The sequence below is a fragment of the Moschus berezovskii genome, chromosome Y (genome assembly GCF_049115385.1).
Source record: "Moschus berezovskii isolate FMDL1 chromosome Y, NW_MosBer_1.0, whole genome shotgun sequence".
Taxonomy (NCBI): domain Eukaryota; kingdom Metazoa; phylum Chordata; class Mammalia; order Artiodactyla; family Moschidae; genus Moschus; species Moschus berezovskii.
Genome location: NC_142489.1, coordinates 1,596,466 through 1,622,770, shown reverse-complemented (window position 1 = coordinate 1,622,770; position 26,305 = coordinate 1,596,466). Strand labels below are relative to the sequence as shown.

General features: G+C 40.5%; 1 long non-coding RNA gene across 1 annotated transcript in view; it reads right to left on the bottom strand.

Annotated features, from left to right (window-relative positions):
* LOC148772985 (uncharacterized) overlaps positions 1 to 26,305 on the bottom strand; it is a 174,380-nt gene that overhangs the window by 110,913 nt on the left and 37,162 nt on the right. Inside the window, exon 2 of the long non-coding RNA XR_016036988.1 lies at positions 2,052 to 2,106. This is a non-coding gene — a long non-coding RNA (uncharacterized LOC148772985). The remainder of the gene's footprint in view (positions 1 to 2,051; positions 2,107 to 26,305) is intronic.

The following is a 26,305-nucleotide window of genomic DNA, read 5'->3' as shown; positions in this document are numbered from 1 at the left end:
TACTGTGGTAATGATTTCATTCAATATATACATATATCAAATCATGTTGTAATCTATAACTTACACAATATTATATATCAACATATCTCAATAAAGCTTGGGGGGGTGGGCTTCCCTAGTGGTCCAGAGGTTAAGACACCATGCTTCTACTGAAGGGGGCGCAGGTTTGATCCCTGGTTAGAGAAGTTCTGTATGCCTCACAGTATGGCAAAATAAATAAATAAATAAAAAATAAAGCTGGGATGGGTAAGAAAAGAAGGGGTAAAGAATCTCTGCTGGGAGAGTGACTTTGGCAAAAGGACAAAAAGTATTACACACACACACATATATTTTTTACTTCTATAACAGAATGTGAGAGGACAATTAACTGAATGGGTAACTGGTTCATATGATCTCAAAAACCTCCAGTGGAGAGGTAAATTTATGATCTATTAAAACACTGGCATAAACCATCCACTCTGGATCAGGCAACATATGGGTGAATTCCACCCACAGGAATCAAGGTGCCCCAGTGATGATGAACAGAGCAGCTACAGCACCTGCCATGGACACACTGAAAAGGGGCTTCAGTTGTGAGCTACTGTATTACCCAAAAGAACAAACTGAATACAAAATAATCCTTCCTGAGGCTTACACTTTTTTAAAAAAAGATAGCCTCTGATCAAAAGTTTTTCTGAACTATCATCATATCAGACATCTCTGCAATGTGAATGGATGATAATCTAGAAGCCCCAGATACACCACACATGAGCTAAAGACCCATGTGCTACTTGCCCGTGGTGATCATTGTAACAAGAGCAGGATTTGGTGCTGAGACTCTCTGAGCCAACACGCCCTCAGCTTTTAGTCTATTCTAGTGCACTGTCCAGAAGCTCTGAGTTTCTGGTTTCTGATGGTGGCTAAAATTGCCATGAGGAATAATGTAGGTAATGTCCATGACAGCACTAGATAAGCTGAATAAAAGGTTATTCAAGTGAGAAATGTTGCTTAGGAGGAAGGAGATGGTGGGAAAGGCAAGGTAAAAATATCTCCTGCAGGGGCTTCCCTGGTGGTCCAGTGGTGAAGACACTGCACTTCCACCACAGAGGGCGCGGGTTTGATCCTTGGTCAGGGAACTAACATCCCACATGCCACATGGTATGGCCAAAAAATATTATAAAATAAAAATATCTTCCTCAAATTCTTAGCAACATAAATGCATAATTTTGGTGTTCCTCCCATAAAATGATTTAACAGGGTAGCATATTAAAAAGCAGAGACATTACTTTGCCAACAAAGGTCCATCTAGTCAAGGCTATGGTTTTTCCTGTGGTCATGTATGGATGTGAGAGTTGGACTGTGAAGAAAGCTGATTGCCAAAGAATCAATGCTTTTGAACTGTGGTGCTGGAGAAGACTCTTGAGAGTCCCTTATACTGCAAGGAGATCCAACCAGTCCATTCTAAAGGAGATCAATCCTGGGTGTTCATTGGAAGGACTGATGCTACAGCTGAAACTCCAATATTTTGGCCACCTCATGCGACGAGTTGACTCACTGGAAAAGACTCTGATGCTGGGAAAGGTTGGGGGCAGGAGGAGAAGGGGACGACAGAGAATGAGATGGCTGGATGGCATCACCGACTCGATGGACATGAGTTTGAGTGAACTCTGGGAGTTGGTGATGGACAGGGAGGCTTGGCGTGCTGTGATCATGGGGTCACAAAGAGTCGGACACAACTGAGCGACTGAACTGAACTGAACTGAAAGGATTTAAATGTCTCAAATCTATGGGCTACCCAATTTGCTTTAGCATCAATATTATTATATTAAAAACTATATTAAAACATAACACTGCCTTTTGTACAGTTTCACAGTTCCTTTCACATCAACTAAGAGAATGTTTCCCATACTTTGCAAAAACTCTTCTATCATTTACTTCAGAGAAGCTTTTGAAGACAACTCAGCCATATTAAAATGTGAATCAAGTTTCTCTTGCTTGCCAAAGCAATGTCTGTTAGAAGATGTCAGTGAATCACATCAGGAAAATTTCCCTGATCTACTATGGAAACTCACAAGGGTGACCTTGATTGTGATCTTCTTTCCCTTGAAGTACCTCCAGTGCCTGCATCTGTGAATTGGAATAATTATAATTATAAAAAAGTTTGTAATCTGTGGGAAAAAAATGACCCCCAAAATGAATGTTCTTCTCCCATCACACCAGTTCTCAGGAATGGGAGAAACGAATGAGTCAGAGAGACAGAAGAGATGCAAAAGAGAAGCATAAGGACAGGATTTTAAAAGCTTTTACAGCACAGGGAACTTGACTCAGTGTTCTGTGGTGACCTAAATGGGAAGGAAATCAGGAAAACAGAGGATGTTTGTATATGTATAGCTGGTCCATTTTGCTGTATAGCAGAAACTAACACAACATTGTAAAGCAACTACAACAAAAAAAATTTTTTTTAAGATTTAACTTCTCAAAAACAAAGTTTTGATGTCTAAAATCAAAGCTCAAAAATGACACTTATTGCAGAACCACTGTATTTACCTAATATTAACTGGTTAACTACTAGTTATATCATTAAAGAAACATTAACCACAATTAATGATGCCCTACTTTATGTTACAACAATTATACACAGAATGGCTTTTATACAAAAATATCATGTGGGTCACTCTTGAAAGAAGGCAGCATTCATGGCATTTCACATCTGTTTGTGCATATTCTACTGTGGGGAACTGGAAGATGTTTTCCCTATAAAAGAATGCACTTATGGCAATTTTTCAAGCCTACACTTAAGTTACAGCTTCTTCTATTACAGCTTCTGTAGAAGCAGCTCTTTCATTCCAGAATCCTGGCCATACATTTTATTGCAGTAATAAAATAGTAAGAACATAATCTCTTTGGAAAGTGCTTGCAGAAAGGATGAGTGCAAAATTGGCACAGGACAGAGTTTTTGACCTTTCCCCAGTGAAGTACAGACAAAGTAGGTCACAGACCATCTGACTTTTTTCCTAAATGGTCTTTATTCCAACACGTCCTTCTATGGTATGCAGAGATCACCAATATTCATGATGATTCCAGAGTAATAAGACAGAGTTCATATAATACTGGAGTCAATTCCACGAGGTTGCTGAATGAACTCCAAGTCTCTTCATGAGTCCTCAGCTGGATCCCACAAGGCTGCAGCTTCTGACACACCACAGCTTGTGAAAAATGCTTTTCATCAAAGAGAACACAGCCAATGGATGCAGACAGATTTTTCAGAAACCTAAGAAACCTGTGCCTTTGAGTGAAGTACAGGACCCACATGAAAGGCAGTCAAGTACAGAGCTCCTCCTGGCTCCCCGCTGCCTTGTCCAGGCCATGCTTCCATGTCCAGACAATGTTTCCATGCCTTGTTCAGATGATGTTTCCACTTGACCAAATCTATAACTACATTATCTGATTATAGTACCCTTATCTCTGTTCTTGTTATATTTTAACCAACTGATTGCCAGAATATTGCTTATTTTGGAACCTAAAAAGTCTTCCTCTTGAGTAAAAGCCCTGACCTGAAGGTAGAGTCATGTAGTAGATATGAGTGGATTCTGAAACCAGATTCAAACCCTGTGTTGAAACAAAACCCTGAATAGTTCTACAATTTTAAAGAAGTCAGCTAAACTCACCAAGCTTTTGTTTCCTTATATATATACCAATGGGCACAATAATGGGGAGTAGGGAGAGGCTGTATAAACTCACATAAACTGCTTAATTCAGTGACTGTCATGTGGTAAATGCCCAATAAGGGTTTGATGTGACAATCATGACTGGAGACAGCAAAATCCACCTTAAGAAGCCATCCCCAAAACCTGAGCTAAAAGAGGGTGTAGTGAAAGCAAGTTTACTCTACACTTTCTTTTGTTTTTTTTTTTTGTTGTTTTTTTTAAATTCTGTTACAAACACTTTCTTTTATTTATTTTAATTGGAGGCTAATTACTTTACATTATTGTATTGGTTTTGCCATACAGTGACATGAATCCGCCCCGGGTGTACATATATTCCCCATCTTGAACCCCCCTCCCAACTCCTTCCCCATCTCATCCCTCTGGTTCATCCTACACCTTCTTTTGAAAACCCTCAAACAGAATAAATGGGAAAATATCCACCTACACGAACCTAGGAAAGAGCAAAGAACCCCAACCCAAAGTTCATAAACACTGTCTGTCAAAAGTCAGTGAATCATGCACTTCAGTGAAGAAGGATGCTGAAAGCCAACACTCTCTTCTCCTGTTCTTGAGCACTGTGAAAAGACCCTCAGTTATGGGATCTTGAGGGGCTACACTGAGACTCCTATACTTGAACCAATGAAGACTGTGGATATATGTAGGCTATGAAATAACTGGAGGGTCCAGTTCTGAGTCACAAAATGTCATGGGAGGCAGGCTGATGAAGGGAGTACACAATTCCACTCTATTCTTTTCTGCCCCCAAAGTCCAAATCGAAAGAAATGAGACCAGAAGAAAAGGAAGAACATCAGTTGGTTCTGCAGCAAAACTCTTAAAAACAAAGGTGAATCAATAGCAAACAGTAAAATAGAATACTGAGGAGCTCAGAGGCTCCACTTTGGTCCATACTGATCTCTTACACAGTTTCTGAGCTCTCTCTCTCAGAGGATATGTGCTTTCAAAGCAGGAGACACAAGTGGATACAGTGAAAAAGCACCCTTTAGAAGAATACTAAAATAATATTCTTGTTTAAGGATGTCCAAAATAGTGCATGGCATATACTTGTATTAATAAAAATATATTCATTGTCTATTTCAAATGCAACTTTAACTGGATGTCTTGTACTTTTATTTGCTAGATTTGGCAATCATATCTCACTCACAGATAATAAAGAAATAAAGAATTCAACAGGACCTGTATACATAGACACTAAAAACACAGCGAAATTAGCACAGCAAGCAAAAGATATGGAAGATGTACTTCAGATGCACTATTACCAAGAAATTGAAGAAAAGTTCAGATAAGCATCTTTATAATCTCAAAGTAAAGGGACAAGCAAGGACTATTGGAAAAATATTTCAAATAGTAAAGTAACAGGAGATGAAGCGATTTGACAAAGCTGAGGAAAGGAATTGAAGAAGATAGTAAAGCTACTCCAAAATAAAAACAATAAGAAGGAAAATACATTCTGCTAAGAAAGAGCTGCTGCTGCTGCTAAGTCACTTCAGTCGTGTCCGACTCTGTGCGACCCCATAGACGGCAGTCTACCAGGCTCCGCCATCCTGGGATTCTCCAGGCAAGAATAGCCCAGAAGATAAAGGCAAATGAATGAAAAGCAGAAGGAATAAAGGTAAAAGAAATCCAATGGCCAGATGGTGATGGTGAACTCAGGTCTTAATCCCTAAGCAAAACTGTCTACCTGGCAGAGACATACTCACTCAATGAAATGTCAGTGCTCAACAATCCTATCAGGCATTTCTTCTTTCTCAAATGGTTCCCACATGTTGGGAGTCCAACCCTTCTGATTTTTATTAAATAAAATAACTAATCACTGTCCCTATAACAAAGAGCATTTGAGAATCAGGTTGGGATGGAAACTTTGTATCTGCAAATATTCAAAAATAAGTTACAAGATAGTTCTAAAATATGAATGCCTGTAAAAATGAAAACATGATGAACACTTAGGAAGATTTGACCAACTTAAAAAAAATCACTCTGCTGACAAAGAAGCTTTATAACTGAGAACTGTAAAATGTAGTCAAGACACAAACTATTCTCTTTGCTGAATTTTATACATTTAAAACAGAGAATGCCTAATCCAATCAAGATATAGAACTCTACATTGTTTCTTGTATATTTTTTGTATATTTTCCTTTGTAGTGAAGATGTGAATTAGAGATTTGTAAATCCTATCACTCAATAAATAAATAACACCTTCCTAGAGGTTTGCCACGGAGAAGGCAATGGCAAGCCACTCCAGTACTCTTGCCTAGAAAATCCCATGGATGGAGGAGCCTGGTAGGCTGCAGTCCGTGGGGTCGCTAGGGGTCGGACACAACTGAGCGACTTCACTTTCACTTTTCACTTTCCACTTTCACATTGGAAAAGGAAATGGCAACCCACTCCAGTGTTCTTGCCTGGAGAATCCCGGGGATGGGGGACCCTGGTGGGCTTCTGTCTATGGGGTCACGCAGAGTCGGACACGACTGAAGTGACGCAGCAGCAGCAGCAGCAGAGGTTTGCCACAACCATTCAATATTACAGTAATCCAACCCTATGCCCCAACCAGTAATGCTGAAGAAGCTGAAGTTGAACGGTTCTATGAAGACCTACAAGACCTTTTAGAACTAACACTCAAAAAAGATGTCCTTTTCATTATAGGGGACTGGAATGGAAAAGTGGGAAGTCAAGAAACACCTGGAGTAACAGGCAAATTTGGCCTTGGAGCACGGAATGAAGCAGGGCAAAGGCTAATAGAGTTTTGCCAAGAGAATGCACTGGTCATAGCAAACACCCTCTTCCAAGAACACAAGAGAAGACTCTACACATGGACATCACCAGATGGTCAACACCAAAATCAGATTGATTATATTCTTTCCAGCCAAAGATGGAGAAGCTCTATACAGTTAGCAAAAACAAGACCAGGAGCTGACTGTGGCTCAGATCATGAACTCCTTATTGCCAAATTCAGACTTAAATTGAAGAAAGTAGGGAAAACCACTAGACCATTCAGATATGACCTAAATCAAATCCCTTATGATTATACAGTGGAAGTAAGAAATAGATTTAAGGGACTAGATCTGATAGATAGAGTGCCTGATGAACTATGGACGGAGGTTCGTGACATTGTACAGGAGACAGGGACCAAGACCATCCCCATGGAAAAGAAATGCAAACAAGCAAAATGGCTGTCTGAGGAGGCCTTACAAATAGCTGTGAAAAGAAGAGAAGCGAAAAGCAAAGAAGAAAAGGAAAGATATAAGCATCTGAATGCAGAGTTCCAAAGAATAGCAAGAAGAGATAAGAAAGCCTTCCTCAGCGATCAATGCAAAGAAATAGAAGAAAACAACAGAATAGGAAAAACAAGAGATCTCTTCAAGAAAATCAGAGATATCAAGGGAACATTTCATGCAAAGATGGGCTCAATAAAGGACAGAAATGGTATGGACCTAACGGAAGCAGAAGATATTAAGAAGAGGTGGCAAGAATACACAGAAGAACTGTACAAAAAAGATCTTCACAATGAAGATAATCACAATGGCGTGATCACTCACCTGGAGCCAGACATCTTGGAATGTGAAGTCAAGTGGGCCTTAGAAAGCATCACTATGAACAAAGTTAGTGGAGGTGATGGAATTCCAATTGAGCTCTTTCAAATCCTGAAAGATGATGCTATGAAAGTGCTGCACTCAATATGCCAGCAAATTTGGAAAACTCAGCAGTGGCCACAGGACTGGAAAAGGTCAGTCTTCATTCCAATCCCAAAGAAAGGCAATGCCAAAGAATGCTCAAACTACCGCACAATTGCACTCATCTCACACGCTAGTAAAGTCATGCTCAAAATTCTCCAAGCCAGGCTTCAGCAATATGTGAACCGTGAACTTCCAGATGTTCAAGCAGGTTTTAGAAAAGGCAGAGGCACCAGAGATCAAATTGCGAACAACCGCTGGATCATGGCGAAAGCAAGAGAGTTCCAGGAAAACATCTATTTCTGCTTCATTGACTATGCCAAAGCCTTTGACTGTGTGGATCACAAGAAACTGTGGAACATTCTGAAAGTACGTCAAGGTTGTATATTGTCACCCTGCTTATTTAACTTCTATGCAGACTACATCATGAGGAACGCTGGGCTGGAAGAAGCACAAGCTGGAATCAAGATTGCCGGGAGAAATATCAGTAATCTCAGATATGCAGATGACACCACCCTTATGGCAGAAAGTGAAGAGGAACTCAAAAGCCTCTTGATGAAAGTGAAAGAGGAGAGTGAAAAAGTTGGCTTGAAGCTCAACATTCAGAAATGAAAGATCACGGCATCTGGTCCCATCACTTCATGGGAAATAGATGGGGAAACAGTGGAAACAGTGTCAGACTTTATTTTGGGGGGCTCCAAAATCACTGCAGATGCTGATTGCAGCCATGAAATTAAAAGACGCTTACTCCTGGGAAGGAAAGTTATGACCAACCTCAGTTCAGTTCAGTTCAGTCGCTTAGTCATGTCCGACTCTTTGCGACCCCATGAATCACAGCACGCCAGGCCTCCCTGTCCATCACCAACTCCAGGAGTTCACTCAAACTCATGTCCATCGAGTCGGTGATGCCATCCAGCCATCTCATTCTCTGCCGTCCCCTTCTCCTCCTGCCCCCAATCCTTCCCAGCATCAGAGTCTTTTCCAGTGAGTCAACTCTTCGCATGAGGTGGCCAAAGTATTGGATTTTCAGCTTTAGCATCAGTCCTTCCAATGAACACCCAGGATTGATCTCCTTTAGAATGGACTGGTTGGATCTCCTTGCAGTCCAAGGGACTCTCAAGAGTCTTCTCCAGCACCACAGTTCAAAAGCATCAATTCTTCGGCGACCTACCTAGATAGCATATTAAAAAGCAGAGACATTACTTTGCCAACAAAGGTCCATTTAGTCAAGGCTATGGTTTTTCCAGTGGTTATGTATGGATGTGAGAGCTGGACTGTGAAGAAAGCTGATGACCGAAGAATGGACATGAGTTTGAGTGAACTCTGGGAGTTGGTGATGGACAGGGAGGCCTGGCGTGCTGTGATTCATGGGGTCGCAAAGAGTCGGACATGACTAAGCGACTGAACTGAACTGAACTGAGAGGTTTGCCACATTGGATGTGGGTAGTTCATATAGCCTCTTTGTCCAAACAGAACCCAGCATTGCTATTTTCTTTCCCCACATTCAGTATAGAGATATGCCCTTAGTTTTGTTGGTTGGCAGCAACCTTATCCTGAAGGTCTTAGTGTCCTTCAATCAAAACGTTATGTGAACTGTTTTCCTGAGTCAGCTTTGATTAGGAATTAATTTGAATTTTCTAGGAGCTCTCTCAAGAGGATAATTCTCTCTTTTGGTGATGCTATTTTTCTCAAATGAAACATTCTAGACTTAAAGAACACAATAATATTTTCTTTCACAAGCCTAGACCTTGATATATAAACGTGTAGAACTTAATTCTTGGGAATTGTGTGGCACCTACATAAAGAGAAATGTGAATCGGGGACTAACAAAGGTGGCAAACAAGCTGCGAAGAAAATAAAGGAAAAACACTGCTTTTTCTTCCCTTCTCCCTCTCATCATTCAATGAGCATTGCTCTTGTCTCCCAGGTACTCTGAGTAGTTTAGTGTTAGTGATGAGGTTGCTGTCAGATTTTGCAGGTGAGTTGAGATGGATTAGGTATTAAGCAACATAAAGTTCTTCGAAAAAACAGGGCATGATCTTTATACTCTTGGGAGAACATAGGCAGAACCTTATAATCGCTTGCTAATTACCCTGAGTAAAGTAATTTGTTTTATCTGTCTGCCATTTGGTTTTCTGCAAAGTGCAAAAAAAACTATTATGGGGTTTTGCTCAAACTAATTACTACTATTTTATCATGAAGACTGTTCAAGCGTAATCCTCTTTCCTTGGCTTGCTTTCTTCTTGAATTGAAAGTCTTACGGTAAGCCAAGAAGTAGTTTAAACATCCTAGACTGTAATAGATAGTCCTGATTTTTAGCCTCCCACTATAATAATGTGCAATGATATCTCAGTACTCAAAGTCAACAGCTGCTAACAAGTGTTGTATATGGCTTTTTTTGGTAGAAGGTTATGGAATGGGTAGCAGGTCAATATCAAATGAAATCTTCTTCTACTTTATAACAATGGAGAATTTATAAAAGTCATAGTTACACAGTGCCTTATACCTAACACAGAGCTGTCATATACATACATAACTGCATAGACTCCTCCAATCATCATGTGAGGTAGTAAAGTAGATTAAATTATTATTCATAAAGGATTCATTCCCTACTCTTTCCCACATCAGAGAAAGAGCAATTCCTCACACCGCAATTCCTCAAAATCAACATGTGTTGATATCAAGCTTGTGACTTTCTTTGGTCACTGGGATAGTAACAGACATGACAAAACCAACAGTTTGAAACATGCTTGCACAATTAGGCTTTTCCCACTGCTGTGAGAAGAAAATGTCCCAGGAAGAACTCTGGGAGTTGGTGATGGACAGGGAGGCCTGGCGTGCTGTGATTCATGGGGTCGCGGAGAGTCGGACACGACTGAGCGACTGAACTGAACTGAGCTGAACTGAACTGAAGCTGGTCTTGGAAGAGTGAAGGACATATGTGTGGAGCAGACCTGGACACAACATGGATCCTGGAGGCAAGCCCAGCTGAGCTCAGTCTAGATCAGCTTCACCTCAGCTGACCTGTTGACAAGTAAGCCAGAATAAATGTGCACTATTGTAAACCTTGGAAATACTGTGGTTGTCTGTTACACAATGAAAGATGACTGATAAATCGATGCTATTATTCCTACTTTGCAAAGAATGAGAAAATAAGATTCAGAGAAGTAATGTGCTCAGAATTTTCCAGAAATTAAGTAAGAGCTATAATTGCCTATCTGAAAAACAAAAGAAAAAGAAAAAAGGTCAATGACATTTATGAGGCTGTGTGTGATATGTGTTTGAGGACTATGAAAGATAAATTGACATGTTGCTAGATAAAAAGTAACATATATAAATCCTATTTTCCCTTTTGTCTTAGCTATTCAGGATGAGTTCTAAACATTGTGGCTCTGAGAATGGATACTGACAGTCTCAGTCACAATATTAATGAAATATATTGGCTAATAGAAACCCTGAAGTTTTATATTCTTTATCAAGCCCCATTAAGATGAAATCCAGCTCTGGCAGTATTTTCTCATTTGAATGGCTGGTGTGGTTTCCTTGATTGAAATGACTGCTCTGTTGCGTTGAATGAATGGCACCACTAAAAAGTACACTGTCAAATATTATAGCTAATTAGATGGATTTTATCATAATAGTCAACTGCACTCACACACACAAAAAGAAGAGCTATTATAGATCTTGACAAGAAAATAAACTGAGCCCCAGAACCTCACTGTTTATTCAAAGCTCACTGCTAAGTTGAGCACTCAAAGGAGGAAGATTTGTACAAAACCAGTGAATGATAATCCTGAGGATTAGGTACATATTTTAAGAAAAATCAGAAGGCTAAGTCTACTACAGACTTTCTAAGATTCTTGACCAACTGGATTTTTAGAGGCCCTGGATTCTCCTACTAGTCAGGATGTTAAAAATTTTTCAGGAATAACCTGAGAAAGTTTTTCTAATAACGAAGTGGCCCAATGACAAAAAAAATTGCTGACACTTGAGGCTAAACAAACAACTGTGGATAAGCTTTAAGCCTCGATAGACAAAGATGTCCATATGATGTTTGAGAAAACAATGCAGAGATAAAGAGTAAAACTGAGCACACATAGGGCATAAACTAAATTAGTCTGAACATAAGAAGGAGAAAAAAGGACAACACTAAAGAACTTCAGTGGTTTCAGGAAGAAATGACCATGGTGCATTCAGTGGAAGTCCAGCCCAGAACTACAGTTATTAAGTCTGTGATGACCTGGATGTGTGGGGGAGGGGGGAGGGGGGAGGTCCAAGAGGGAGAGGTTATATGTACACATATGGCTGATTCACTTGGTTGTTTGGCAGCATCTAACACAACACTGTAAAGTAATTATCCTCCAATTAAAAAACAAACAAACAAAAACCAAGTCCCAGGGACAGTAAAGGAGGATGGGCCAGGAGCAGGGATACCAGCTCTATGGGGGTAGGAAAGGGGATTGGTAGATATTCATATTATTAAATAAATTTCTGTTCTCATAAAATTTGACTTGAGTTAGCATAAATAATAATAGCATCAACAGATATTACCCTGTCCACTACACTAGACTGAGAGGAATTAAAAGCAGCAATCCCCCCAAAATACATCAACTCATGAAGACATTGAGAAAGCTCAGGTTGATACTGCTGCTTCCTCGAAGATTCATGAATTAGTTTTGGCAGGTGCTTATTTGCAAGATTCCTTTCAACATTCCTGTGTTCACTTTGTTTCTCTCTAACCTCTGGACTTCTTGCAGGCTGACACTTTTCCAAAGGATAAACAGAGGAATGAAAACAATGTAATTTAACAAAAAGTTAAGGACTGATGCTAAAGCTGAAACTCCAATACTTTGGCCACCTCATGTGAAGAGTTGACTCACTGGAAAAGACTCTGATGCTGGGAGGGATTGGGGGTGGGAGGAGAAGGGGACGACAGAGAATGAGATGGCTGGATGGCATCACCGACTCGATGGACATGAATCTGAGTGAACTCCAGGAGTTGGTGATAGACAGGGAGGCCTGGGGTGCTGTGATTCATGGGGTCGCAAAGAGTTGGACACGACTGAGCAACTGGACTGAACTGAACTGAATGATTGCTTAGACCATGTGATGACAGTAAGAGTAACAACATTAACTACTATATGTTGAATATTAGTATGCTCCATGAAAACTTTTGCTTTATAGTCAAGGAAGAGCAAAATATAGCATTGTCCCTGCCCTCAGAAAGCTTACAAGAGACTCTGTGCTGTGCTTAGTCACTCAGTCATGTCCAACTCTTTGCTACCCCCATGGACTGTAGCCTACCAGGCTCCTCTGTCCATGGGGATACTCCAGGCAAGAATACTGGAGTGGGTTGTCATGCCCTTCTCCAGGTGATCTTCCCAACCCAGGGATCAAACCCAGGTCTCCCACACTGCAGGTAGATTCTTTTACCATCTAAGTCACCAGGGAAGCCCTACAAGAGACTCCAGTGATAATAATTAATGAATTAATACTTGTGTGTATTAATTCATGTTATCCTCATAAAAAAACCCTATGAGATGGGAGCTATTATTATCTCCATTTGATAGCTGAGGAAAGTGAAACCTTTAGAGGTGTAAGTAATACACAGAGTTCATACAAGTTCACAGAGTCTGTGTTTACAACCCATGCTCTTAACTTCTATGCTACAATGCTCCTTGTCATATCATAAGTAGGGATGAAACAAAATATAAAGCCAAGAATGGAGGCATTTTTTTCAACTGAAAGACTGTAGAAAGTGTCATAGAGAAACTAGCATTTGAGATGAATAGAAAGTGAATTTGAGTCAGTCCATTTGGCTACCTTTAATTAACTGATGTCAAAAAGAAGGGTAATTAAAATGACAGTTGGACCTTTTTTCAAGTATCATCGCAATATGCACCTTCAAGGCTCCAAACACCCAATAATATATTAGAAGAAAGCTCTTAAAATGTTGAAAATACATGGACCAAGTTATTTCTGGCCTTTTAAAAAACTGTAGGACTTCTATCTTTCAGATCATGGTAACCACATATGTTATTCTTCTACTGTAACATACTGATCCCCCAAATGATTACATTTATATAATACTCTTCATGATAGATAAGACGAGCAGTCAGCAATTATAGTCCATGAGCGAAATCCAGCCTGCAGCCCATTTTTGTAAATAAAGTTTTATTGGAACACAGACATCCTCATCATTTACATATTGTCTTTGGCTATTTTTGTACTACACTGGCAGAGTAACTGCTGGCAGAAACTTCATGATCTACAAAGCTAAAATATTTATTATGTATCCCTTTACAGAAAAAATTTTCTGACCTCCGATTATAAGAGGACTTAAGAATGACTCCCAATTTCATTAAAAAAAAAAAAATGGTACTACCCATATCAAAAACTGTCCCCATGACTCTATTCAAAGGCTTCTGTAACATTTAAAGTGACTTAGAACATCAATATTATCTTTTCACAAATAAAGTAAAACCCAATCAAGCCAGATTCATAGCTGCTTGTACTTTCACAGTTTCTTTCCTTTTTTCAAAACAGTTCTAACTTACTGATGTCACAAGAGTTATTCGCCATTTTCAAGTAGTAAGTAACTACAAGTAGAAGGTACTCTCCTGTGAACTATAAAATTGACTTTATAGTACCATTCTCTAAAACTTTATACTCTGACATGGACAATATGAACACAAACCGTTGCTATGATAGGTTGAACAAAAAACATCCACGAAGGACAAAATATATGTTCCTTTTTCCCATATTCCCCTTGAAAACTCCTCTCACATCCCCATCTCCACCCTGTTGCTGATCTAGCCAGCATTTTTCCAGGCTCTCTTCTCTGCAAACCAAAGGTGTGGATTGAATGATGGTGTCCCCCCAGAATTCATATGCTGAAGCTCTATGAGGTCATAAGGGTGAGGCCCTAATCAGATCAGACTGTTGTCCTTTATAAGGAGAAGAAGAGAAGAGAGATCAAGGCACGCCCTCTCAGCCCAGTGTGGACGTAAACATGCTCTGTGAGAATAAAGCACACAGGCCACCATCCGCAGACCAGGGAGAGAGCCCTCGCCAGGAAGCAAATCAGCCAGCACCTTGAGCTTCCGGCCTCCGGAAGAGTGAAAGATAGAAATTTCTAATATTGAAGCCATGTAGTCTGTGATGGTTTGTTACAGTAGCCTGTGCAGACTAATACTACACCAACCCTAAACATCACCTAGAGATTACATTTCAAAAGGGCATTTTAGGCCTGTCACCTTCTTCTCAAGAACACATATTTTGTTGATGTGATTGTCTGTCCCTGTGTAAATACAGTGCTGTCCGAATTATAGCTCTTAGCCAGAATCCAAAGTTTTCCATAATCTCAGGACCTCTAACTTTATCTCCAACACTAACAAAAGTTAGTGCTTTGCTCACTATGCCTGAATACACCTTGTTCATCTCTACAACTCTACCCTGAAGTGCCAGACACACCCTCATCATTTTTGTCCAATTTTAAAATCCCTTTTCTTCCTTATAACTTTAGTCTCCTCTGACAACCTATATTGATTCTTCCCCTGAATTAAGCCTACTGCTTTTGCTATTTGTTTTGCACTAAACATACATATATTTTAAAAAGACCAAGCATGCCTTCACATACTTTTTCAATTCACTGGCAATAGTTAATTAAAACACAAAACAAAAATAAATAAAGTTGATTTTTGCTATAGTAATAGCAAAAAAATGCCTAATTTGTCTAGAAATAGTCTCAACCAAAATATATAGGATCTATAGAAAAAATGAATAATGAAAAAATTCTGAGAGACAGCATATTTTTATATAAACACTGAATAAATATATATAAATATTATAATAAGTGCATTTCACATATATGTCAACTGTTTCCAAATTAACTTAGAGTAATAAAACAATATCAGAATACCAATATGATCATTTGAATCTTAATAAAAATTGGTCCAAAAATGATCAAGTATAGAAGAGATAAATTTGGGACAAAGGTTATAGGGGAAATACTTATAAATATTAGGTATACAAGTTACAATAATACAGTACTGTATTGGAACAAGAATAAATCATAGGATTTCCTAGGTGGTCCAGTGGTTAAGAATCCGCCTGCCAATGCAGGGGACACAGGTTCAATCCCTGGTCCAGGAAGATTACACATTCCAACTTAGTTGCTCAAGTTGTTGTACAGCAACTAAGCCCATGTGTCACAACTACTGAGCCCACACAACAAAACTGCTGAAGCCTGCTCCCCTAGAGCCCAGCTCTGTGACAAGAGAAGCCATGCAAAGAGAAACCTGAGCCCTTCAACAAAGAGAAGTCCCTGCTAGTCAAAACTAGAGAAAGTCCAGTCAGTTCAGTCACTTAGTCGTGTCCGACTCTTTGTGAACCCATGAACCGCAGCACACCAGGCCTCCCTGTCCATCACCAACTCCTGGAGTTCACTCAAACTCATGTCCACAGAGTCGGTGATGCCATCCAGCCATCTCATTCTCTGTCGTCCCCATCTCCTCCTGCCCCCAATCCCTCCCAGCATCAGAGTCTTTTCCAGTGAGTCAACTCGTCGCATGAGGTGGCCAAAGTATTGGAGTTTCAGGTTTAGCATCAGTCCTTCCAATGAACACCCAGGATCGATCTCCTTTAGAATGGACTGGTTGGATCTCCTTGCAGTCCAAGGGACTCTCAAGAGTCTTCTCCAGCACCACAGTTCAAAAGCATCAATTCTTCAGCAATCAGCTTTCTTCACAGTCCAACTCTCACATCCATACATGACCACGGGAAAAACCATAGCCTTGACTAGACGGACCTTGGTTGGCAAAGTAATGTCTCTGCTTTCTAATATGTTATCTAGGTTGGTCATAACTTTCCTTCCAAGGAGTAAGCGTCTTTTAATTTCATGGCTGCAATCAGCATCTGCAGTGATTTTGGAGCCCAAAAAAATAAAGTCTGACACTGTTTCCACTGTTTTTCCATCTATTTCCCATGAAGTGATGGGACCAGATGACATGATCTTTGTTTTCTGAATGTTGAGCTTCAAGCCAACCTTTTCACTCTCCTCTTTCACTTTCATCAAGAGGCTTTTGAGTTCCTCTTCACTTTCTGCCGTAAGGGTGGTGTCATCTGCATATGTGAGGTTATTGATATTTCTCCCGGCAATCTTGATTCCAGCTTGTGCTTCTTCCAGCCCAGTGTTCCTCATGAGGTACTCTGCATATAAGTTAAATAAGCAGGGTGACAATATACAGCCTTGACGTACTCCTTTTCCTATTTGGAACCAGTCTGTTGTTCCATGTCCAGTTCTAACTGTTGCTTCCTGACCTGCATACAGGTTTCTCAAGAGGCAGGTCAGGTGGTCTGGTATTCCCATCTCTTTCAGAATGTTCCACAGTCAAAGGCTTTGGCATAGTCAATGAAGCAGAAATAGGTGTTTTTCTGGAACTCTCTTGCTTTCTCCATGATCCAGCAGAGAAGTAAACAGTGGGCAGTGATTACACAGTGTGGTAAGGGCTGCTCAGGTGGAGGGATGTAGGGAGCTCTGACAGTGTAAAAGGCGCATTTATCTCCAATATGAGAAATCCAAAAATAATTTATGAAAGAATATACTTTTATTAAGCTAAGACCAGGAAGCCAACCAAGTATTATTAAGTCAATACTTTTATTAAGCCAATACTAGACCATTCAGGTATGACCTAATCAAATCCCTTAAAATTATACAGTGCAAGTGACAAATAGATTCAAGGGACTAGTTCTGGTAGACAGAGTGGCTGAATAACTATGGATGGAAGATTGTGACATTGTACAGAAGGCGGTGATCAAAACCATCCTCAAGAAAAGGAAATGCAAAAAGGCAAAATGGTCATCTGAGGAGGCCTTACAAATGGCTGAGAAAAGAAGAGAAGTGAAAGGCAAAGGAGAAAAGGAAAGATATATCCATCTGAATGCAGAGTTCCAAACAATAGCAAGGAGAGATAAGAAAGCCTTCCTCAGTGATCAGGGCAAAGAAATAGAGGAAAACAATAGAATGGGAAAGACTAGAGATCTTTTCAAGAAAATTAGAGATACAAGGGAACATTTCATGCAAAGATGGACTCAATCAAGGACAGAAATGGTATGGACCTAACTGAAACAGAAAATATTAAGAAGAGGTGGAAAAATATTAAGAAGAACTATACAGAAAAGATCTTCATGACCCAGATAACCACGATGGTGTGATCACCCACCTAGAGCAGAGATCCTGGAATGTGAAGTCAAGTGGGCCTTAGGATGCATCACGACGAACAAAGCTAGTGGAGGTGATGGAATTCCAATTGAGCTATCTCAAATCCTGAAAGATGATGCTGTAAAAGTGCTGTACTCAATATGCCAGCAAATTTGGAAAACTCAGCAGTAACCACAGGACTGGAAAAGGTCAGTTTTCATTCCAATCCCAGAGAAAGGTAGTGCCAAAGAATGTTCAAACTACTGCCCAATTGCACTCATCTCACACGCTAGTAAAGTAATGCTCAAAATTCTCCAAGCCAGGCTTCAACAGTATGTGAACCAAGAACCTCCAGATGTTCAAGCTGGATTGAGAAAAGGCAGAGGAACCAGAGATCAAATTGCCAACATCTGCTGGATCATTGAAAAAGCAAGAGAGTTCCAGAAAAACATCTACTTCTTTTTTATTGACTACACCAAAGCCTTTGATTGTGTGGATCATAAGAAACTGTGGAAAATTCTGAAAGAGATGGGAATACCAGATCACCTGACCTGCCTCCTGAGAAACCTGTATCCAGGTCAAGAAGCAACAGTTAGAACCAGACATGGAACAACGGCATTGTTCCAAATTGGGAAAGGAGTATGTCAAGGCTATGTATTTTCACCCTGTTAACTTATATGCAGAGTACATCATGAGAAATGCTGGGCTGGAAGAAGCACAAGCTGGAATCAAGATTGCTGGGGGAAATATCAATAACCTCAGATACACAGATGATACCACCCTTATGGCAGAAAGAAAAGAGGAATTAAAGAGCCTCTTGATGAAAGTGAAAGAGGAGAGTGAAAAAGTTGGCTTAATGCTTAACATTCAGAAAACCAAGATCATGACATCCAGTCCCATCACTTTATGGCAAATAGATGGGGAAACAATGGAAACAGTAAGAGACTTTATTTTCTTGGGCTCCAAAATCACTGCAGATGGTGACTGAAGACTTGAAATTAAAAGACGCTTACTCTTTGAAAGAAAAGTTATGACCAACCTAGACAACATATTAAAAAGCAGAGACATTACTTTGCTGACAAATGTCCATCTAGTCAAAGCTATGGTTTTTCCAGTAGTCATGTATGGATGGGAGAGTTGAGCCATAAAGAAAGCTGAGCACCAAAGAATTGATGCTTTTGAACTGTGGTGTTGGAGAAGACTCTGGAGAGTATTTTGGACTATAAGGAGATCAAGTCGGTCAATCCTAAAGGAAATCAGTTCTGAATATTCATTGGAAGGACTGATGCTGAAGCTGAAACTCCAATACTTTGGCCACCTGATGTGAAGCACTGACTCACTGGAAAAGACCCTGATGCTGTGAAAGATTGAAGGCAGGAGGAGAAGGGGATGACAGAGGATGAGATGGTTGGATGCCATCATCAACTTTATCGACATGAGTTTGAGCAAGCTCCGGGAGTTGGTGATGGACAGGGAAACCTGCTCTGCTGCAGTCCATGGAGTCACAAAGAGTCAGACACAACTGAGTGACTGAACTGAAGCCAAGACCTGAAAGAGGGTGAAAGCTTGCCAAATTTATATGGAGAAGAAAAAAATTAAAGGCAGAGAGGACAGGTATGCGCCCAGATGCAATAGAAAGCACATACGGTTGCTGAGCATAGAAAGTGAAGGAAAAGTGAAGAAATAGCCAAAAGGGTTAAACCAGGCTTCAACCTGGTTGAAGGACCAGTTGAAGTACTGGTTGGACTTCTCATGAAAGAAAGGGAAAACCATTTACACAGGAGTGAGAAAGGTGATATAATCAGGCTTCTACGTTTCACAAATCCTCTTGGCTGCTATATAGAGAAAAAAAAATAGAGAGGGGCAGGTAGAGTCAGTGGGTTCAGCTAAGGGTTTCATACAATGAGATAAGATGTTGACCTAAGCCAGAATATGATACAGAAAGATGGTGAGACATTAACACATTTCAGAAATATTCAGGGGCCAGGTCTTTAAGACATAGTGATTATATGTGGGGAGAGTAAAGCCTTTTAATATCTGTAGATTCTTAGGTCATCAAATTTATTGATATAATTTTTCATAAGATTCCTTTCTCCATTTGTTATCTGTAGAATCTGTATCGGTACCACCTTTCACTCCTGATCCTGGTGATCAGCGATTTCTCTCCTTTTTGTCTCGTGAGTCTGGCTAGAGGTGTATCAATTTTACTGATCTTCTCAAAAAATTACCTTTTGGTTTCATTCATTTTCTCTACTTTCGTTTTCTGTCATTGATTTCTACTCGGATCTTTGCTTCTTCTGCTTATTTTGGGGTTCATTTGCTCCTTTTCCCCCCTATCATTCTCTGTTTTCTGTATCAGATGACTTGCTTTTAACCTTTATTCCTGGGGATTGGAGCATAATCTAGGGTTCATTTTTTCTACTTCTGAGTGCTCTACCCAACATGTTGTGAATTACGAGGCTTCCTACTCTGGCCGGTGGGACTAGTAACTATTCCTGGCCCCCTGTGAGCACTGAGGGTTGTCCTCTTTAAACTCCTCCAGTAACTCCTTCCACAGCTTCCAGGAATTCCCTCACAAGTCAGCTGAAGAGTCAAAGGGAACCGTCTGCAGACTCTCTGGAGTTCTGTACTGCTCTCTCCTCTCCCTTACTCTACTCTACACTCTCCAGCCTCTTGGAGGTGGGAAATGGGAAAGGCTGGAGTGACCATCTCTTAGCAAGTCTTCCATAGATATGCCCCCTTCTTCAGCATGCATGGGGATGCATCATCCCCACTGGTCTGAATTCTCCAACAAGAAAAAAGAAACAGTCTGATTTTCTTCCTGAGTCAACTGCCCTTGGGGTAAGGAAGGTCCACCTTTGGCAGGATGCAGGGAGAGAAGTTGAGAATCCATATCTCAGCACCACTATTGATAAGACCTGCATTAGTCTGGGGGTTAAGTGAGGTAAGACCCAAAGTTCTCTCCAAGTCTAATATTCTGTGACTTCAGGCATGATGTTAAAGGAGTTATTTTGAAATGCAGTGAGAGAAAAAAGTATGCACAAAGGACAAAACCAAATGTAATTTCATCATATTAAAGTGAATGGCGACATGACAGAAATGAGTGAAGGAGGATGGCAACTGTTTCCTTCGCAGTGTAAGGGGAGTAAAGGTCATTATGTCACTGATGTACTGTAATGTTTTCACATTTAAGGAGCAACTCAGAAAAGCTAGAAACCTCGACTTTGGTTCATTCTGTGTATCCTTAGTGGGCCATAGCACAATCAACATTAATTATAGTCATTAGGGAAGAAGTCTCTAAAATGCCTTCAACTTAGCGTCTCTCCCAATGAAGGCTAGAGAACAAGATCTTATGGACATTTACAATCCTCTGCTCCAGATTCAGCTTTTATCTTAATAAGAGGGAAAAAATTATAGGGCTGCAACACATTACCCTTTTGAAGAGTTACTGACAGGACAGTGTCAATACCTACTCCCACCTACTTAAGCCTGTCTTTCTCCTAGGAGATGGATTTGCAATCCCCATGTATAAAACGGAGTGAAGGCTATTATTCTGCAGTTTCTCCAAACTGTGAGAAAATACAGGTCAATCCTTCCAGTGTGACAGTCCAGGACATCAACCCATTTCATCACTTGAGGTAAAGGAGTGGCCCAATAGGTAGGTAATTTCCAAGTTATCTTGGAAATGTGGTTTCTACAAAATTAGAAGTGAGTTTGACTGCTTTCCCCTAACATCTTTGCTTTTGCCTAGCTTAATTCACACCTGCTTCCAGCTGAGAGATTTCAAGACATAATACAGTCATCAGTACTGCCCTTAGAGCATCCAACCAGAACCCCTGCCCTGGGTTCTTTATAGGGACCAGTTCTGGAATTTCTCCAGCCATGATCCTCTGTGCAGTATGAGGAATCTGAAGGTCCAAGGGGACAGGTTCACTTGGAACCCATTCCCTCCCTCGACCTGGGATAGAGAATACCTGGAATTCCCCAAGTCACTTCTCTGAATCTAGTCTCCCGAGCACTGGCAGGGCTACATCACGCACGCCCCTAAACCTCAGGGCTTCATAAGATGTGGAAGGTCTAGATGGAATGTGCATGGACCCTCTTCCTAAGAGACAAGCAGGGGTGATGGGCAAAGCTGATGGGCAAAGACCTCAAGTTTTACTCTCTCCTTGGGTGGAGTGTGCCCTCCCAGAAACCCCAGGCTAGAAGCACGCCAGCCACCATAAGAAATGAGTCAAGCTGGTGAAGCCTGAAAGTTAAATCACATATGCACTGGTGAAGGGAAAACTGGGGGGACCATCAGCCTTTACCCTTTCATGCTCCCCTTTCCTCTCCTCTGTCCTCTCTCCCCCAGGTAGGAGGCCGATGAATATGGTGCCTCCAACTTCACAAAAGCAGAAAGAGGGAACAGCAGCACTAGGGGATCCCAGGTCCTTCTTCCCCTCAAGTCACAGCGGCTGAAGCCTCAAACCTCAGAGGAAAATGCAATCAACTCCCAAATCGAAATCCATCATCCTCTTTCCCATCACATCTTCCCATCTCCCCTTCTTAGTCAAAAAGACATCAGACTCATTGAGCACTTTTGTGCTTAACACAGAATAATGGCTGCAGAAGGGGACATGGGAGGCTGCTGGATTCCAATTAACTTTGCCACTTAACTTTGACTGCTGTGCTACTCTGGATGAACTCGCTGTTTTTTACTAAATGGGGGTGAGGATCTCAAAGATTAATGGTGGCACTGAGTGTAGCTACACAACAGGATCCAGATGTTCCTACACTTATTGCTTCCTCTTCTTGACTCTCTTTCCTGTAGTTACCAGAGAGAAAATGCAGATATGGCATTTAGGAAACCTGACACAAGCCTAAACTACTGAGATGGTATGGGGCTAAACCTTGAATAACACGTTGTCTTATACTCAGATTTCTTAAGACATAATACTATAACAGAGATACTAAAAGGGGGGGGAAAAGTGCCACACTACATACTGGAAAGTGAGAATAGAGAAAAAGCTGAAGACACACTGAACATGTGTAACTGTTTGATATCAAAGCCAAATTTTGATGTAAAAGATACACTCTGCGATATAGCAAGTTCCTTTATCACAAAGTGAGTCATACAAAATAATCCATACTGAGTGCTCTGCAAAGAACAAACTACATATGTGTATTATCCATTTGGGAGCTAATCTTACTGGTCAGTCATTTCTTTCACAGTATAAGGAGGCGGGAGGGGGGTTCAAGATGGGGAACACATGTACACCCGGGGCAGATTCATGTCAATGTATGGCAAAACCAATACAATAATGTAAAGTAATTAGCCTCCAATTAAAAAAAATAAATTTTTTAAAAAAAGAAATTTAATCAATCACTTCCATTGCTCTTAATTAATTTCCTACCTACCATAGAACTTTTGTTGGGAAATCTTAGAAAAACATTGGCCTATTCTAGAACTGTAACCTGATCAAATTCTTGCAAAACTAACAGATCAAAGACCAATTACCATGTAAACCTCATGGTACACTTTCAGGATGAGGAGGAGAGATGACTAGTTCTCAACAAATCTGGTTCCTTTCTTCTTCCTGTGGACCTGGCTCTCTCATAATTAGGCAAGACTGTGATTAATTCCAGCCAAGGGGTGGAGTGGAAGGGACAGGACCCTTTCACACTAAGGCAAGGAGAAAGCCTGACATCACCCTGCTTCACCTGTACCCGTCTTCAGCAAGTGTGGAGCCATGGGTGCTGAAGGTGGCATCACAAGATGGTACCCACCTGGATTTCTGAGTCACTTACTGCCTTGGAAGGAAGTGTCCCTGGAGCATCTCTAGAACTGCAACAGATTTTATGTAAGAATGAAGCCAAGGGCAGTGGTTATTACTGTAGCATTCCCTACTCTATCATAACTAGGATAGGTATATTCTCAAAGTGAAGATATTTAATATATTAAAGGTGATTTCATAAATGTTATCATTAGACCAAGAAAGAGATCACTGTGTTGATTTGACAGCACATCTAATAATAACATATGTATAACTGAATTTTTATATTCCTAGTCCCAAAAAACTTTCTAAATTTATGATCAAATCAATGTAATATTTACTTTGTGTGAAACTTAATTTGAGGGCCTACTAGCTACAATTACCCTGAGGAATTTCTGGCATCAGACATCAAATCATTGAATCACTGAATCATGAAGATGGGGAAAAAAGAGGAAAAACCAAAGACAATCTTATTTTTCCTAGCCCAGGCCCACAAATAATCCTTACCTCTTCCCACTCACATGCACACACACACATACACACACACACACACGGAGGCACCAAAACAGATACTTAATCCACTCTATGCCTGAGCTCTGCTAAATATCAAGAGTAGCTAATAAGACATGATCGCTACTGCGGGAGGAAGTAAGGGGGGAGAAAATTACACAAATAATTCTGGTAGAGTGTAATACGGAGAAGGCAATGGCAAGCCACTCCAGTACTCTTGCCTAGAAAATCCCATGGATGGAGCAGCCTGGTAGGCTGCAGTCCATGGGGTCGCTAAGGGTCGGACACGACTGAGCGACTTCACTTTCACTTTTCACTTTCACACATTGGAGAAGGAAATGGCAACCCACTCCAGTGTTCTTGCCTGGAGAATCCCAGGGACGGGGGAGCCTGGTGGGCTTCCATCTATGGGGTCACACAGAGTTGGACACGACTGAAGTGACTTAGCAGCAGCAGAGTGTAATAAGATTCATGATCCAGGCTATGTTGGGAATTCAGTGGAAGGAGAAACCAATTCTACCCAGAGGAAGGTGACAATGGGACTTTCTCATCAGAGAAAAGGTGACACAAGGGACTTTCCTGGTGGTCCAGTGGTTAAGACTTTGCCTCCCAATGCAGGGGGTGTGGATTTGATCCCTGGTCAGCGAGGTGAGATTCCCAGATGCCTTGTGGCCAAAAAAACAGAACATAAAACAGAAGCAATATTATAACAAATTCAATAAATACTTTTAAAATGGTCCAATCAAAACAAATCTTAAAAAATAAAAGGTGGCACAAAGTAAAGCATGAGGGGAAAAAGAATTTTCTAGGTGGACAACAGGTAGAAAGGTATTCCACAGAAAAGCACAGCACACGCCAACAATCGAGTTACAAAAGAGTTCACCAAGTATTTAGAGTCTTGCTAGAATATACTGTGCTTGCAGGATGAACGTCAGCTGTAAGTTTAGAAGAGCCAGGCAAAATAGCATCGCAAAGCACATTTTAAGTCAAGCTCATAAAGTGATCTATTGGCTGCATAAAATAAGCCACTTCAAAACTCAACAACTTAAAATAACAGTTCACTAATACCTCTCCTGCTTCTTGATGGTTACTGAGCTTACTCTGTGCTTCTTTTTTGAGGTCTAGGCTTTGTAGGGAAATGTTGGCTGGGGATGCAATCTATCTGGAACATCAGTTGGGCTGGAAGTTCAACATCTACTGGAGCACCACACTTGGCCTCTCCATAAGGCTTGGACTTGTGATGGGTGGCAGCTGATTTCAAGAGAAAGTGTCCTGAGAGTGGTCCAAGAAACAGGAAGTACCCACAGCCAATCTCTTAACTCCTGGTCCCGAAAACTGCAATAGCATTACTTTAATCATATATATATATATAGTCAAAACAGTCGCAGAGCCCATCCGTATTAAATAGAAGCTAACAAAGATCCCATTTCTTAAGGGGAAGAGAAAGAATACATAGCTACCTTTAATCTGTCACACGGTGTAGCAGCTTGAACTGAAGCCAGTGAATGGAAAGCTAACAGATACTTTTGAACAGGAGATGGATGGGACAGCGTTATGTTTGACTCTGATGGTAAAGATGTATTGGATTGTGGAGGTGACAAGAGTAGAATGTGGAAGCTCAACTAAAAAGAAATGAGCCCACGTAATTAAGATTAAGGGTTTGAAATACTGAAAACCTCTTAAAGGCTGCAGGGCAGGGAAGGGGAAAAGAAGCAAGAAAACTGTAGGAGGCATAAATGACAGGATGGGGTGGCTAGTTTGACAAAGGGATAAATGAGGAAAAGACAGGAGACAAAAATCAGTCCCAGGCATCTAGGTTCATATCTAAGTTACAGTATATGAAAAAAAGAATAAAAATTCCCATCATAGGAAAAAGAAAACTTCAGAAAAAGAAAGAATGGAGAGGGGCACGAAGAAGATGAAGCATGAATACAATTTTTAAAGCTATACATAAATTTCTTCTAATGGACAAAAAACAAGTTTATTTTGGGAGGAACAAATATTAGCTAATCCATCTTTCTAGCTCTTGGAGTTCTCTTCCTGATCTTTCCTCTATTCAAAAAAGTAAGTGTGCACTGTGAAAGGAAGAAATACTCTTGATTCCCCTTTAAAATTTTATCTACAGAGTATTCCTTGGCAAATTTGTCAAGAGTTTGGCAGAAATGAAATTTACTATGCCTGCCTATAAGAAATACGTCATTTTGGACACTTCTAAGTTTGTCATTCAAGATTCAAAACATTCATGTTCTACAAGGCAGTTTTCCACCACCTTCCATTTTTCAGAATCACACTTCAGGATCTAATTAGTTTACATTTTGATCTCCTAGAAGTGACTGGCTTTAGCCATTTCAAGGGAGCCCCTACTTGAATTCCCGGGTAGCACTGAACTGAAATTAATAGTGTCCATAAACATCTACTCAGAGGACCCAGTAATCTCCACTGTGCATATAAAATGGAATGTGA